Source organism: Thamnophis elegans, chromosome 2 (assembly GCF_009769535.1).
Source record: "Thamnophis elegans isolate rThaEle1 chromosome 2, rThaEle1.pri, whole genome shotgun sequence".
Classification (NCBI taxonomy): Eukaryota; Metazoa; Chordata; class Lepidosauria; order Squamata; family Colubridae; genus Thamnophis; species Thamnophis elegans.
Window position 1 is genome coordinate 157,227,090 of NC_045542.1, and position 17,582 is coordinate 157,244,671.

At 41.5% G+C, this 17,582-nt stretch overlaps 2 protein-coding genes and 1 pseudogene across 2 annotated transcripts in view; 1 reads left to right on the forward strand and 2 right to left on the reverse strand.

The window, feature by feature from the left end:
- LOC116504750 (zinc finger protein OZF-like) overlaps positions 1-861 on the reverse strand; it is a 183,981-nt gene extending 183,120 nt beyond the window's left edge. Inside the window, exon 1 of the mRNA XM_032211970.1 lies at positions 762-861. The gene's annotated coding sequence lies outside the window, so the exon portion shown is untranslated. The remainder of the gene's footprint in view (positions 1-761) is intronic.
- The window catches only part of LOC116504798, a 133,148-nt pseudogene that overhangs the window by 97,963 nt on the left and 17,603 nt on the right, over positions 1-17,582 (reverse strand).
- LOC116504800 (zinc finger protein 850-like) overlaps positions 1-17,582 on the forward strand; it is a 361,571-nt gene that overhangs the window by 53,346 nt on the left and 290,643 nt on the right. The window lies entirely within an intron of this gene.

Consider the following 17,582-nt stretch of genomic DNA (forward strand, 5'->3'; position numbering starts at 1 on the left):
TGTCACTAAGCGACCCAATCATGAAGCATGATGTCACAGGACAGAGCGAAGTTACATCTGTACCTTTAATGTATTTTAATATGTATGTATCTTTTATGTCTCTAAGCCCCTCTATAGTTATGTCATGGTAAGGTTTGTAGCCAATACATTTTATAAATGAATACAACTGAATAATAAAAACATTCCAAATGTTCGTTTTTTAAGAAATGTGCAGTGTTAAGCACAGTTGAAGCTGGTGAATACAGGGATGGGGGCACCAATAGGAAACACGGTGCTTGTTAGTTAGAAATGGAAGTAAAACAAAACAACCCAGAAAAGACCAGAGGAACATTAGTCCGACCTTGTTGCCCAGAAAACATCAGGTCCATAACAGAATAATTGTGTTTGGGGGACCTTGGAGGTCTTCTAGTCCATCCTCTGTTCAGGCAGGAGACCCCATTCGATTCTGAACAATTGGCTGTCCAATCTCCTCTTAAAACCCTCCAGTGAAGGGAGCAACCACAACCTCTGGAGGGAAGCCATTCCCAAAGAATCCTCCTTAATTTAAAAGAGATTTTTAAAATCTTCCCACCAGGAGGAAAATTCCAGCCACCAGTTTCACAGCGTGCAGCCCCAGTGGGCTTAAATTCGGGGAGGGAAGGAACCTGCAGCAGCAGCAGCTGAGATGCTTCAGCCCAGTTGCTTCTCTGCTTCCAGGCCGTGGAGGGAACCGAACAGCCCGACTTGCTCCAGGACTCTCCTCCCACCGGCCCTCCACTCACCCTCCAGCTGCGGCTTCGATCCTGGGAAGAGCACAAAAGCCGCTCTGCACACCTCCTTCCTCCCATAAGCGATCCAAGAGGAAATTCCCCTGAGCTTCTTCTCTACTCTCATTCTTTCTAGCAATGATGTACTCGATGGTTTTTTCAAGCTGAAGCAGGGCTGACCCTACTGAATTGATGCCTTTCTAGGCACAGATGTTGCCTGACCGCCCTCAAGCGACAGGAGGTGGGAAAACATGCTTGTCCAATCTCCACCAAGGCGTTATGGAAGATGTTGTAGTGATTATATGGCAGCCGGACTTTTTCGATTCCTAGCGACCCACCTTTGCAACTGAGCCCCGTGAAGTAGTGACACGTGACGCTACTTAGCTTCGTTTTTAGCGCCTTTGGGTCAGTCTGTATTGTCTGGCCTTGCAGTTTCCATTGAAAGGGTTTTTGGAGTGGTTTCCCCCCTTTCCTGCTTCCTAAACTTGAGAGGACTGGCTAAAGTTCAACAGATGGTTTTGCTCTTCAGGTGGGACCGGAACTGACTGTTTCTCTGTCTCTAACCTGGTGCCTTCACCACTACACCATTTTTTCTACTTGTTTCACTTTTCTTCTTTATAACTGCTATTCTAATAGAAAATCCTTCATAAAAGTAATTGCATTACATTCTTGATTAAAAAATCTTTTCATGGATATATAATTTTATGGTATTACCTCCCCCCACTCCAAAAAAAAATGTTATTAGCCATCAAACCTCAAAAATACACTTTCCCCAAAAGCTTTCCACAATTCTGGCCACTACTGTAGGTTGTGATCTACTTTATGCTTTACTGAAATCTATGTATATGATTAAGGTGACCAGATTTTCAGATTGGTAAAGAGGGACACCATTGATGCGGGGGGGGGGGGGGGAGGGGGGGTTTGATTAAAAATTTTATTTTTTGTCAAAAGGTCGACCCAGGACACTGAAACCAGCATAAATACGAATCTGTTGCCAAACAAAATTTTGATCACGTGACCATGAGGATGCTGCAACGGTTGCTAAGTGTGAAAATGGTCATCAGTCACTTTTTTCAATGCCATTGTAACTTTGGTCACTAAATGTTTTCCCCCTCCTCGAGACACCTCACTTCTTCCTTCATTCCTCTTGCTTATCTACCTTCACCTTATCCGTCTTCTGCTCTTTCCCTCTCTTCCTTCCTTTCTCCTTCCATCCTCTCTTCTTTCCTCACTCACTCCCTTCCTCCTTTTCTCTTCCTTCCTCCTTCCATTCTTTCAGCTTCATTTCTTTTGCCTATCTACCTTCTCTGTCTTTCTGCTCTTTCCATTTCTCTTCCTCTTCGCTTCTGTTCCTTCCTCCTTCCCTCCTTTCCTATTTCTTCCTTCTTCCTTCCTTCTGCCTATCTACCTTCACCTTCTCTGTCTTTCTGCTCTTTCCCTGTCTTCTCTTTTCCTCCCTCCCTCCCTTCTTTCCTTTCTAGTTCCATCTTTTCTTCTTTCCTCTCTCCCTCCCTTTTTCTTTTTTCCTTCCTTCCTCCTTCCTCTTGCCTATCAACTTCATCCTCTTTGTCTTTCTGCTCTTTCCCTCTCTTCCCCTTTTCTTCCTCCCTTCTTCTTTTTCTTCCTTTCTTCTTCCATCTTCCTCCTTCTCCTTCCATTCTTTCTCCTTCCATCCATCTTTTCTCCTCCCATCTTCTCCCCCCCTCCCTTCTTCTTTTCCTTCCCCCCTCTCTCCTTCCTTCCTCTCCTTCCCTTTCTCGCACACAGGAAGGGGAAGGGGGGCTTTCTAATCACTTTCACAGCATAATTTCTTTATCTAACTTTTAAAAAACAGTGTGCAAATCGAACGAGATTTTCGTAACCTGCGAAGCACCAAGTTATTATCTTCTGTTGTTGTTACAAATTCGCAGCTACTCCATTCTTTCCAATAGGGAACTGCATTTCCCAAGATGCCTCAGGTCCTCAAAGCGCTGAATGCGGTTTTGCAATTGACTCCAGCGAGGGCCGGTAGCCGCCGGCTGGGGTGGCTATCAGGGCACTGATGGCGGAGCGGACGTGCCGTTTGTTACTGCTTCCAGCAATCGAGACAGACGTGGGAAGCAACTGAAACGGACGCCGCCGCAGGAGAGCAAGGCGGCGGGCAGCCGTTTCACCTCCTGGTGAAACCACCTTCCGCCTGGCAGAAGCCCCGGAACCGAGTGGAAGTGCTCTGCGCGACTGAAACGGATGCCATCGCAGGAGAGCGAGGCTGCCAAGAGTTGTCAGCAACCCAAAACCCAACAGGCACAGAAACAAGGCAGAGTTTTCCAATACTGTTTCAAACGGTTGTGTCCTGCAAATGTTCCCTCCCAACTTCCCCACTTATATACTCTCTTGGGAGGGGCCAAGCCACAACCACCTGGGCTTAATTATCATCTCTGAGTCTGCCTCTGCAGCTGCTGCTTCCGTTTCTCCACCCTTCTTAATCTTGCGTCAGAGACAAACTGCCTTGAATCCTCCCCACTGCTCCATGCCTCAGGCACCTTCTGGTGGCCAACCAGCCTCTCTGGTCCCTGCTCTGAGTCTGAACCCTGCCCAGGGTCCTCCACATCTTCCCTGGCAGACTCATATGGTTCCTTGCTATCCGAGTCCATCAGCAGCTCAACTGGATCCTGCTGGGCCACAACACTGATGTATGTAATAGCCATCTTCTCCACGGCAGAACATCAGATATTGGAGAGCATCATAAGCATGGTGCGTCACACTGATTCGTAACAATGTTGTCTCTGTTGTGAAGAACGATATTTCTCTTCTCAAAATCCTGGCGGACAATAAGAACAGCCACTACTGTAGTCATGGGGGCATTGAAATGACTTCGGTGTTCTCCAGGCGGCTTCCTATCAGCATTAATCACCACTTGGAAGTCCTTGTGGCCCTTAGGAACAGGATCAAAAGCAGCCTTAAGTTCCAGAATATACTTGTGTTCACACAACAACTTCTGCATTTAGCTAACCAGTTGTGGATTAATGCCTGGGTAGATTCCACAATGGATGTCTCTCTCATTGTCATCATCACCAACAAAGTATCGTATTTTTGGAGTATAAGATGCACCTTTTTTCCTCAAAAAAGAGGCTGAAAATCTGGGTGCATCTTATACATCGAATACAGCATTTTTTGCCTCCTGAAGCCCCGCCCCTTCATCAAAATGTCCGTGCATACTCTTATGGAGGCTTTCAGAGAGTTCCTGGGGGCTGGGGATGGCAGAAATGAGCAAGAAACAGGCTGTTTTTTACCTCCCCAGCCCCCAGCAGCACTCTATAAGCCTCCATAAGGCTATGCATGCAATTTTTTTGACAAAAAATGGGCCTATTTTTGCAAAAAAAAACAAAAACATTTTTTGCTCATTTTTGCCCCCCCCCTGGAGCATTCTGCAAGCCCCCCCCCCCCAAAAAAAGCTATTCGTGCCTCTTTTTGGGGAAAAACACGGGCCCGTTTTTCCAAAATACAGGCTGTTTTGGGGAGGTTTGCAGAGTGCAAAAACTTTTTTTTCCTTTCCGAAAGCTCTTTAACTGAGGTTCTTGTAACCCACCCATTCCGTGTCGGAACAGCAAATGTCTGCTACATGGCGGAGGATGAGATGGAGGGAACCAAGCACCTTCCTGTGCCCCAAAAGCAGCTTCACCTGGGTGCTAGTGTGGGGACTGGTGATTGCCGTGGCTGCTGGCAGTATGAGTGTGTTGGTAGTGCCTGACTTGCTCCAAGCCAGGAGGATGGAGGTGCGGAGATCGGCCTTGGGTGGCCACCATCTGCTTCATCCTCAGTGGTGAGTTCTGGCACTGCTGGAGAGCTGCCTGGACATCTGAGCCCGGTGGCAGCGGAAAATGCTTGGGCAGCAGCAGCATGAAGTCCCCCAGCAGCCAGGAAAGGGGAGGGTGACAGGTGGCTCTCCAAGGAAGCCACCCTGTGCATGCCTTTGCCACCACCACTCCACAAATCGAAACAGGGCGCCAGCAAGCAGGAATTCTGCCTGGCCAGGAGAGCCGTGGGGGAGGGGACTAGCTTCCCAAATAGCCAAGGAGGCAAGAGCTGCTAAGTTTGGGCCCGAAGCCACTGCCGAAGTACAAGACCGGTATGTGCCCAGGCCAGATGGTGGGCTGCCGAAGAAATTGTGAATCGGCTGGGCCTGACCCAACTTCAGAGGCCACCACGGGGGCAATTGAAACCACCATAGCTTTCCCCGGACAAGGTCGGGTACATGTCAGGGTCATTTTAGATTTGTTGGGGGTTATTTTCGGGTTAGGGTTAGGTGGGTATTTTAGCCGATGTCCTGAAAAGCCCAATTGGGCTTAGTATCAAGACATATCCTATTTTCGGAAAACACAGTAGTCAGTTTCTCAGCTAGACTTACAATGGACATTAGAAATGAAATTCAAGTCTTCTCTACACTAATCGATTTGGTCCTCAAGTGGATTTTCTTGTGTGCAATAAGGGTGGAATTTTGCCTGAACCACCGTCCACACTCGGGGCACTTAAATGGTTTCTCCCCTGTGTGTATATGCATATGATTTATAAGGTTACACCTAGAGCTGAAATCTTTCCCACAGTCTGGACACTCATACAGTTTCTCTCCTGTGTGAGTCCTCCGGTGTTTAACCAGACTAGAATTCTGATTGAAACTTTTCTCACAATCGGGACACTCAAAGGGTTTCTCTCCTGTGTGACTCCTCTGGTGTACCACCAGGCTAGAATTGTGACTGAAACATCTCCCACAATAAGGACATTTAAAGGGTTTCTCTCCAGTGTGAGTCCTCTGGTGTATCATGACTTGGGAACTCTGAGAGAAACGTTTTCCACAAAGAGAACATTCAAAGGGTTTCTCTCCTGTGTGAATCCTCTTGTGGCTAATGAGGTGGGAATTCTCACTGAAACTTTTCCCACAATCAGGACATTGAAAAAGTTTCTCTCCTGTGTGAATCCTCTTGTGGCTAATAAGGTGGGAACTCTTACTGAAACTTTTCTCACAATCAGGACATTCAAAGGGTTTCTCTCCTTTATGACTCCTCTGGTGTATCACAAGCTGGGAACTATGAGAGAAACGTTTTCCACAATCAGAACATTCAAAGGGTTTCTCTCCTGTGTGAATCCTCTGGTGGCTAATGAGGTGGGAATTCTTACTGAAACTTTTCCCACAATCAAGACATTGAAAAGGTTTCTCTCCTGTGTGAGTCCTCTGATGTATCACGAGCTGGGAACTATGAGAGAAACATTTTCCACAATCAGAACATTCAAAGGGTTTCTCTCCTGTGTGAACTGTCTGGTGGCTAATGAGATTGGACATCTCACTGAAACTTTTCCCACAATCAGGACATTCAAAGGGTTTCTCTCCTGTGTGAATCCTCTTGTGGCTAATAAGGTGGGAACTTTGACAGAAACTTTTTCCGCAGTCAGGACATTCAAAGGGTTTTTCTCCAGTGTGAGTCCTCTGGTGTATCACCAGATTGGACTTCCGACTGAAACTTTTCCCACAATAAGGACATTCAAAGGGTTTCTCTCCTGTGTGAATCCTCTTGTGGCTAATGAGGTGGGAACTGTTGCTGAAACTTTTCCCACAATCAGTACATTGAAAGGCTTTCTCTCCTGTGTGAATTCTCTGGTGTATCACCAGACTGGAATTCTGACTGAAACTTTTCCCACAAACAAGACATTGAAACGGTTTCTCTCCTGTGTGAGTTCTGTGGTGTTTCAGCAGGCTGGAATTGGTACTGAAACTTTTCTCACAATCAGGACATTCAAAGGGTTTCTCACCTGTGTGAATTCTCTGGTGTATCACCAGGCTGGAATTCTTACTGAAACTCTTCCCACAAACGGGACATTCAAATGGTTTCTCACCTGTGTGCATCATCTGGTGGCTAATAAGGTTGGAATTGGTACTGAAACTTTTCTTACAATCAGGAAAGTCAAAGGGTTTCTTGCTGTGTGAGTTCTCTGGTATATCATGACCTGGGAATTCTGAGAGGAACTTTTACCACAATCAGGACATTCAAACGGTTTATCCCTGTTATGAGTCCTCTGGTGTTGAACCAGGCTAGAATTGATACTGAAACTCTTACCACAATCAGGATAATGAAAAGGTCCAGGACTCTCCTGTGTGAGTCATCTGGTGTGTCACCAGGTTTTAATTGTGACTGAAATATTTCTCATAATCAGAAAATTCGAACAGTTTCTCCTTGGCCGCATTCAGAGCATTTATACGGCTTCTTTCTAGTCTGGATCCTCTCAGGATTGATCAGCTGTGATTTGCAAGTTGTATATTTCCCACAACAGGAACCTCCATGGAGTTTTTCCACAACTAATATTTCTGAGGCGGTCAAAAATATGGATGGTCCCTTGTTTAGTGGTGTTTTGATTCAAGCTGTTTTCTTCCTCCCAGAGCAAGGCATGCAACACTGTCTGCTCTATGTGACTTTCCAATTTATCTTTTCTTCCAGACTGACGTCCAGAAATTTCCCTTTTACTGAACGGAAAAAATAATCGCCTTGACTTTTCATGTAACGCATGCTTGAATTCCACACTCTACTTTTCCCAACTAGAAATATCTTCTCCGTTTTCTCTGAATTCTTTCTCACCTGCTAAGGGAGTGGTTTTCTGAAGGAAATGGAAAATATTTTGATTTATGGATGAAGTTGCTTTTCTATTCAAGGTTGCTTGTTATCAGTTGTCCAGAGTGCTCTTATTGCTATCTCCTTTGTCTATAAGATAAAAATAAAAATATATCTTTAATTGTGAATAAAAGGGTTGCAAAAGATGAGGGGGGAAAACATTGACATTGCAATGAAAAAGTAAACATGCCACAATGCTCCAATAAGCTCTTACATTAATCATTAGTCATTGATGAGACATGAAAGACTACCCAGATCCAAGTTTGAATATCCATTCAATGACGAAATTCACTTGTTGACTGGGTCAATCACAAATTCTTTGCAGAGCAAAGGATTGTTTACAAATCCAGGCAAGTGGAAAAGAAAGTACATCCTCTTTGATTTCTGTGCTGTCCCAACAGTATATAGCTAATGTAGGAATTAAGAACTGTCTCCTTTAAGAAGTTACCTCATGAGAAATGTAGGCAGAAATGCCTTGTGGGAAATGTAGTTCCATAACATGTGACCACATCTGTGTTCCCTGATTGGGCAGCGGATATTCTGTCCAGGAAAAGTGATTTATTACCGGTCATTCTTTGAATCGCCCTTTGTTAACTGGGATGGAGCAAAACGCGTCTCCCCTCTTCATCTCCGATCTTTTCCGCTCATCAAAAGGAGAGAAAGACCACAGACCTTTTACACTACATGATGGGACAGATCATGGAAAGTCAGAAGTATCTTAACACTGAACTGTAAGATTTGCTATTAAGGATGCCTGATAATAAACTTGATCAAAGGAACATCCTAAGAGTGGAGTTAACCTGCCCACCTCGGCAAACTGACATCACTGGGGCAGAACAATTTCTATGGTTTTACTTATCCATACATTAAAATGTCATTTCAAAAGAAAAGAATAATAGAATTTGAAAGGATCTTGGAGATCTTCTAATCCAGCTCCTGTTGAAGCAGGAAACCCTACACCATTTCAGATAAGTGGCTCTCCAGTCTCTTCCGAAAAGCCTCCAGTGAGGGAGAACCAGAACTTCAGAAGTCCAGCCGTTCTGCTGGTTACTTGTTGGTGAGCATCTGGAAATATCTCACTGCTTCCATAGTATAAAGAGGCCAAGTAGCAACCAAGTACTGTTAATAAAGTGCCCTTGACCAATTGATCATTAGCAAATGTGGCTACATCTATAATAACTGAAGCTGTAAGAGTTTCCTGGTCTAATAAAGGATAAAGAATGAGCAATAATCTTAGAAAAGCAATTGTTGCTCCTCATCAATTTGGGAAGGTTTAAAAGGCCACTTCCAAATAATTCAAAATTCATCATTCTACAGTGAGGAAGATTATTCACAAGTGGAATGTTGAGCCCAAATTTGACATGTGTAGCCATTTTATTTAGCTCTTTATTATACTCATTTATTCTTTTTCTTCCTCTTTACTATGTAAGGGGGGCTTTCAGGCTCACCACATTCTTAAGGTGAGGGAAAGAAGCGAATAGATGGTAAGATTGTTTTGGCTAGGTGACCTTCTTTCCCGTGGGAACAGAGGCTGCTCCTGGTGTGAAGGGAAGGTGGAGTTTGAAGACACCGAGCAATGTGGATTGAGTGTTTATTTGGAAGGGTTGTGAGGAAAAAGGCTCTTCTCACCAAAAAGCCAATAGGAGCACGGCTGAGATTTGCAAAGTTGCATCTGAATACATCACATGACTTCTTGAACACTGTCCTTTGCACAGATCTGACCAAAGTGGAGATGTTTCGCCATAATGCACATTGACACATTTGACAAAAACCAAACACAGCATATCAGCACAAGCATCTCATATAAACCGTCAAGCACGATGGTGGAGCAGTGATGATTTGGGCTTGTTTTGCAGTCTTTGAGTTGACCATGAACTCCTCTGTATACCAAGGTATGATAAGAGTCAAAAGTGAGGCCATCTAGCCAATAGTTAAAGCTTGGCTGTCATATTATTATGCAACAGAACAATGGTCGCAAAAAACATCAGCGAATATAAAACAGAATGGCTGAAAAAGCGAACTCCATACCTCAGTCCAATTGGCAGGACCTCAAGAGACTTGTACATAAATAAACATCCACAAACCTCAATGAACTTAAGCAATTTTGTAAAAAAGATGGGCCAAAATTCCTCCACAACATTGTAAGAGACTGATAAAGTCATACAGAAAAGAATTTTCTAGTTGTTTTTGCTAAACGTGGTTCTACAAATTATTGAATGATACTTTTCTTGACACAGGACTTCTCCATTTTGATTTTCTTTTTATCAAATAAACGATAACCTGATGTAATTTGTCATGTATTGTTCATCTGTGGTTGCATTTACCAACTTTTAAGAACTTCTAAGGAACCAAATGATTTTTACTATGTCCTGATATGTAAAATCATAGAAGTCAAGGAGAGTGTACTTTCTTTTTCACATGACTACATCTGGAAGTCCTGGGGAGAAATTATACATTTGGAGATATAAACATTCAGAGAGAAATAATACACACACCTACAAGGGGACTGGAGACTAAAACATATGAAGAACCGTTGCAGGAACTGGATTTGTCTAGTTTAATAGAAAGAAGGACTAGGGAAGACAGGATAGCAGTGTTCCAATATCTCAGATGTGGGGGCTTTAACTGATGAAATGATGCCTAAAGACTCTGCAATATTTGAAGCACCAGTTTTGCCCATGGTATCACTGAGCTCCAGTAAAGGCAGAAAATACTTTCCACAACCTCTTTGGTGACATCCCAATTGAAGTAGTCCTCCCTTACTGACTGCAATTGGGACTTGCATCAGTGTCACTAAGTGGACCGATCGTGAAGCATGATGCCACAACAGTGCTAACTTACATTTTTCTTCCTACAACTTATTTAGCTTTTAATGTGTATGTATCTTTTTATGTCTCTAAGCTGCCCACAGTAGTATCACGGTAAGGTTGGTGGCCAATAAATTTTATAAATAAATATACTGAACAATCAAAACATTTGTTAAAAAAGTGTTTGGTTAAACACAGTTGAACCTGGTTAAAAATGGATGGTGGCAACAATAGGAAAACAAATGGAGGGGACTTCCGGTGGTGACATCATTCAGAGTCAGGAACATAAAGGAAACTGTTCGCAATGGCTCAAACAGAGCGCCTGTTAGAGAGTCCAATAACCTGTGTAAGTCAACAGGAAGGGTACCTGTGTACCATGGGCGGTTTGAGATTGGAAGCCCCCTTAAGGTATTGCCTGACCATGGGGTGGTGCATCAAACTCTGGTTTCTTCCACACAGGAGAACTGATGAGATGGCTGAAACCTATCTCCTAATTGCGTTAGGAGTAACCCTCTATCCAGGCCCACCTGGAGGAAGTCCAGAACCTATGGCACTGTAGTCTGGATAGGATTGTACCCCCGGGAGTTACACCAAGAGTCAAAGGACCGCCATGTGGAGCCATAGATGCGTTCCGTGAGGGTCTGCGGGCGGCCTGGATAGTCCTTATCACCCTGGGGGAGAAGAGGTCCTTCCTCAGGATGCTCCGCTCAATCACCAAGCGGTCAACTGGAGCCATTAAGGATCTGGGTGCTCCAGCGAATCCTCTCCTGGGGGATTCTCCAGGGCCTCTCCACAGAAAGAGACTGGAGATCTGCAAACCACAGCCTCCGGGTCCAGTGAGGAGCCAACAGAACCACTTCCGCCCCCTCCTGAAGGATCTTCCGTATGACGCTGGGGATCAGGGGCAAGGGAGGAAAGGGATACAGAAGACCCCTGGGCCATGAACTCCGCAGACCATCCGTCCATTCCACCCCCCGTGTCTGGTACCTGGAGAAGAACCTCGGGAGCTAGGTGTTGAGAGGAGTGGCGAACAGATCAACCTCCGGGCGCCCAAAGCGCTCAGCCACCTCCTCAAAGATCACCGGCTGCAGCTTCCACTCTGAGTTGTCCACCTCGGCCCGGCTGAGCCAGTCAGCCCTGGTGTTCTCCACCCCCACTATGTGTGCTGCCCTCAGACCGGCGGTTCCTTTCGGCCCACTGTCCCAGACGTTTGGCCTCCTTCATGAGGGCCCTTGATCTGCCCCCCCCCCCGGCTGTTTATGTGGGCCTTGGTGGTGATATTGTCTGTGAGGACTAATATGTGCTGTCCCCTGACCGAGTTCTGGAAATGTAACAGGGCCAGGAGGACCGCCCTGAGCTCCAACCAGTTTATGTTGTGAGTCCCTTCTGTCTGAGTCCACTGTCCTTGCGCCCTCTGAGCCAGCAGATGGGCACCCCACCCGCTCAGACTGGTGTCCGTCGTTACCGTCAAGCGGTCTGGTGTCCAGAAAGTTTCACCCTTCATGATCGCTGGGGACGTCTACCAAGTCAGGAAGCGGGAGAAAATTTGGCAGAAATAATGAGAATATCCTTGGTAGAAGCACCAGTGATAACCAAAGACAAGCTGATGGAAAGAACAGATGGAGGGTTTCGAGTCTTTAAAAGATATGCAATGAACAATAAGTTGCTAAGAAAAGTCCACATGAGATTTACCAACTAGAATACAGATTTTACAAATGGCAAAAGATATTGGATGGCACTATTTCTGGAAGGATATGGGATGATGAAATATTACAACGAAAATTAAGTTAAACTTAGTTAAATTTTGAGTATTATATATAATACAAAGTAATAATAGTTATAGTTGAATAAATGATTAACAATGATAATAATGTATCTATATAGACTAGAGGGATAATATGGAATTTTATATAAACTGTAAGTGAGAATATAAAGATGTAATACCATTGGATGATTCCAGGATGATATAATGAAATGCCATAATATATAATTTGCTTTAAATTTAGCATGCTTCACATAAAAAGGAGGTAATAATAGTTATACTCAATAAATGTTTTATAATCATAATAATTGTATATCTATATATTTGATTGATGATATGAATAATGGAATGTGCTGAAAGTAGTAAGTTTACATATAAAATTAGAGAACAAGATAAACAATTTTATAGAATATGGGATTTATCTTATCTGTGGTTAGATTAAAAATAAATAAATACACATGGAATTGAAAATTATCAGAGAATGTTACCAAAAATGAATCAGAATAGGGTATAAAAATATTTTATTATTGGATATATTGAAGATGATGTAATGAACTGCGACACTATAAATGAACCCATATTTAGAAAATTGTTTAAAATGAGGAAATAGTGAAAGTCAAATAAATGAAGTACTATAATAACTATGTATATAAGCATATTTGAATGACAATATGTGACTTTATATAAAGTTTAAGTGATGACTATGGAAAGGATGCACAAAAACCTTGTAACCAACCGACACACTGTACGTAATGGAAGATGTTTTTACATTATATGTTTTTGTCTGTCTATGTTTGTTTAAAAATAAAAAACTTTTTTATAAAAAAAAAAGAGGGGAATTGCAATGTACATTAAAGATTGGATAAATGCCAAACAAATTTATGCAGACAAAGAGGGGAGAATCCTGACGATAGAAATAGAATCAGAACAAAAAAGAATGCTTCTCATGGCCATATACGCACCAAATAAAAACCCAAAAGAATTTTACAAGAAAGTTCACAAAAAGATAACAGAAATACAATATGAGAACATATGTCTAATTGGAGATTTCAATGCAATAACAGACACCAAGAAAGACTATAAAAGCAGCCAAAGAAATAAGAAAAAAAAAGAAATAAGAAAAAAAGAACACTACCAACCACATTCTTTGAAATGGCACAGGAACTGAGTTTAAAAGATGTATGGCGAGAAAGAAACACAGAAAACAAACAATACACATTTTATTCCAATCCACATAAGTCACGGTCAAGGATAGATATGGTCTGGATGACAAAACGAATGAGAAGAGATGCAAAGGAAATTGAAATAATGACAAACACCTGGACAGACCATAATCCAATAAAAGTAGTATGGAAAGGAGACAGGGGGGGAAAAAGGAGATGGCAATTAATCAAAAAATACTGAAAGATAAAGAATATACAACGATAGAAAAAGAAATGAAATTCTTTTACAAAGTAAATAAAAAAGAAGTAACATCACTACAAAATTTATGGGATACTACGAAGGCATTTATTAGGGGACTGACAATAGCATCTTTGGCAAGGAAAAATAAAGAAAAGAAACAAAAACAAGAAACACTAGAGAAAGAATTCAGAAAATTGGAAGCAGACCTGCAAAAAGATCCACAAGAAATAAAAATAAAGGAAAAGAGAACTGATAAAATACAAATTGAATTTGATGGCACAAGGGAAGATGGCCCAGAAAATTAAATTTCCTAAACAAAATTTCTTTGAGAATGCGAATAAGCCGGGGAGATGGTTAGTACACAAATTGAACAAAGAAAAGGAAAAAAAACCAACACCAATTACAGGATGAAAAAGGAATTATACAACACCGGAAGGAGGAGAAAAAAATATAATACAGAATTCCTTTTGAAAAATTATATAATAAAGAAAACATAATACAAGAAAATATTGAACAATATTTGAACAAAAGGAATTTGCAAGAAATCAAGGCTGTGAAAAGAGAAATGTTAAACAGGAAAATCACAATGATGGAATTAATGGAAGGAGTGAGGAAACAGAAAAACAAGACACCGAGCCCGGAATACCTGTAGAATTTTATAAAAATATACAAGAGCCAATAGAAACAGTAATGTTATACCTGTACAGCAAAGCACTTACAGAAGCCAGATTACCAAAAACATGGAGGGAAGCGTATATAACACTCATACTTAAAGAAGATTTGGATCACCAACAAATAAAAAATTAAAGACCAATTTCATTATTGAACACAGACTATAAAATATTCACATCGATAATGGCGTAACGACTAAAAAAAATTAAATGAAATCATTCATGCAGACCAAAATGGCTTTTTGCTGAAATGATAGTTAAAAAATAACATAAGAGTAATTATGAACACATTAGAAAACTATGAAGAACACCCAGGAAAACAAGCAGCATTAGTCTTTCTAGATGCCCAAAAGGCCGTTGACAATCTAAATTGGCAGTTTATCATTACACATTACAGATCTGGAGATAACTTTATAAAGATGATTGAAACAATATATTTGACACAAACAGCAAAAGTAATAATAAAGGGAGATGTTACCGAAGAATTTAATATTTAGAAAGGAGTAAGGCAAGGATGTACATTATCACCCTTATTATTTATCCTAACACTAGAGGTGCTATTAATAGTAATTAGAAAGAAACAAGAAATAAAAGGATTTAAAAATTTAAAAGAGGAATATAAAATTCAGGCATTCGCAGACGATATAGCATTCATTTTAGAAGAGCCATTAGAAACACGAGCCAAACTAATTTTAAAAATTGAGGAATTCGGCAAAGTAGCAGGACTTAAAATTAATAAGAGCAAAGCAAAGATTATTTCAAAAAATCTTACTAAAAAGCAAGAGAGAATTAGGAGAGAAGATGGGGATGCAGATAGTAAAAAGGGTGAAATATTTAGGAGTTTGGCTAACAGGGAAATGCTCAACAATTAAAGAAGATAACTATGATAAAACAATACAGAAAATTTTTAAAAGATCTGGAAAATTGGAGAAAATTGCAAATCTCACTAACGGGAAGAATTGTGGCAGTTAAAATGAACATTTTACCGAAAATCCTGTTCCTATTCCTATACACCAATAATTTTTTTTGGGTGGGGGGAATTCCTTGTAGATCTAAACAAATTGATAACACAATTTATTTAGCTAGGGGGAAAACCGCAAATCATTGCAAGACGGTAGAGAGAAAGGAGGTTTTGGACTCCCAGATTGGGTGCTCTATTATCAGGCAGCAGCGCTTACCTGGATAAGGGGCTGGATAAACTTAAAGAACAAAATAATATTAAGACTAAAAGGGCATACATGGTTAAAAAATAGAAGAAAACACTACAATAAAATTCCAATTTGGTTATCTACTATGGAAGCACTAATTTATCCAAATGTATTAGATATAAATAAAATAATAAGATACGAAGATATATTACACAATCAAGGGACACTAAAAAAAAGGCAAGAATTAAAGAATGAGGGAATAGATATAGACTTGTGGCCATACTTACAAACACAGGTGAAGTACAAAAAAGATCAAGAAGTGGATGGATTTTATAAAGAGCCACAAAGATTTTTTTTTTAAATTACAGAGAACCAAAGAAAAATTGATGAAAAAAATATACCACTATTTATTAAGATTTAAGAAGTAGTGAAAGAGACCATGATAACGTGGGCTACGAAAGAAAGAAAAAAGACCAAGAAATGAAAAAAATATACAAAACCACAGGATGAATAAGAGGGGAAAATATAGGATTGATTGTAGATGAAAATAGTATGAAAAAAGGAAATTTAACAGAATCAAATGTACATAAAAGATGTAATGTATGGAATTAGTGGAGAAAAAGATATGCAAAAATGTGTGTCTGTGTGTATGTATGGACACGTAAAAGATGTAGAAGTGCTGCAAAGAAGATATAAATGTATGTATATGTATGTATGAATGTATGTATGAATGTGTATGTATGTATGTATGTATGTATGTGTGTGTGTGTGTATATATATATAAAAATCTAATAGATACCTTTCACCCTGGCTTCGTTGATAACAGATAAGAGCCTGTGGCCTAATGGCTAAGATCTCTGCCTAGTATGCAATATAGCCCAGGTTCAAATCCCAGTAAGGGTATGGCTAGCTGATGAGAGCTAAATAGCTTGAAATAGATCTATACTAGTCTCCCTTTATTTATTTATCAGCACAAATAAAAAAACCCCATATATATATACATACATACATACATACATACATACATACATACACACACACACACACACACACACATTTAGTGTCACAACCCCTGGTATGCCCCAATTATGGGGGGAAGCTAACTGCTTCCATTCTGCCTGACAAAGGCAACAGTAAAAATATTGGGTTTCTGTCTGGATGGTCTCTTGTGATGAGCCAATGGACAGAGAATGGAAGCAGTTAGCTTCCCCCCATAATTGGGGCATACCAGGGGTTGTGACACTAAATATATACCTACCTCCCTGGCTCAGCTGATAACGGAGGAGGATCTGTGGCTTAATGGTTAAGACATCTGCCTAAGATGTAATACAGCACAGGTTCGAATCCCAGTAAGGGTATGGCTAGCTGATGAGAGCTAAATAGCTTGAAATACATCTATATTATATATATGGGGTGCGTGTGTATAGATAAGAGAAACACAATGGACATGTAAAAGATGTAGAAGTGCTGCAAAGAAGATATAAGTGTGTGTGTGTGTGTGTGTGTGTGTGTGTGTGGATAGATAGATAGATAGATAGATAGATAGATAGATAAGAGAAACACAATGGACATGTAAAAAATGTAGAAGTGCTGCAAAGAAGATATAAATGTATAAATAAATAAAAAAATTAGAAAAGGAAAACAAATGGAAGTAAAACAATCCAGAAACGACCAGAGGAACATCAGTCCGATCTTGTTGCCCAGAAAACATCAGGTCCATAAGAGAATAATTGAGTTGGGAGGGTCTTCAAGGCCATCCTCTGTTCAGGCAGGAGACCCTATTCCACCCAGAAAAAATAGCTGTCCAATCTCCCCCTAAAACCCTCCAGTGATGGGAGCACCCACAACCTCTGGAGGGAAACCATTCCCAAAGAATCCACTTTCACTTGGAAGAGACTTTTCCAATCTTCCCACCAGAAGGAAAATTGCAGCCACCAGTTTCACAGCGTGCAGCACCAGTGGGCTTAAATTCGGGAGGGAAGGAACTTGCAGCAGCAGCAGCAGCAGCTGAGATGCTTCCCTGCTTCCAGGCTGTGGAGGGAACCGAACAGCCCGACTTGCTCCCAGATTTTCCTCCCACCCGCCCTCAACTCACCTTCCAGCTGCTGCTTCGACTATGGGAGGAGCACAAAAGCCTCGCTGCACACCTCCTTCCTCCCATGAGTCATCCGGAAGAGGAGATTCCTCTGCGCTTCTCTCCTCCCCCCCATCCTTTCTAGCAATAAAGTACTCAATGGTTTAAAACTCCCTTTTTAAGTGCAAGCACAGATGGCACTATTGTATTGATGGCTTTCTAGGCAGAGATGTTGCCTGACCGCCATCTAGCGACAGGAGGTGGAAAAACACGCTCTTCCAGGCTCCACCAAGGCGTTTGGGAGAGGTTTTCAGTGATGATATGGCAGCAGG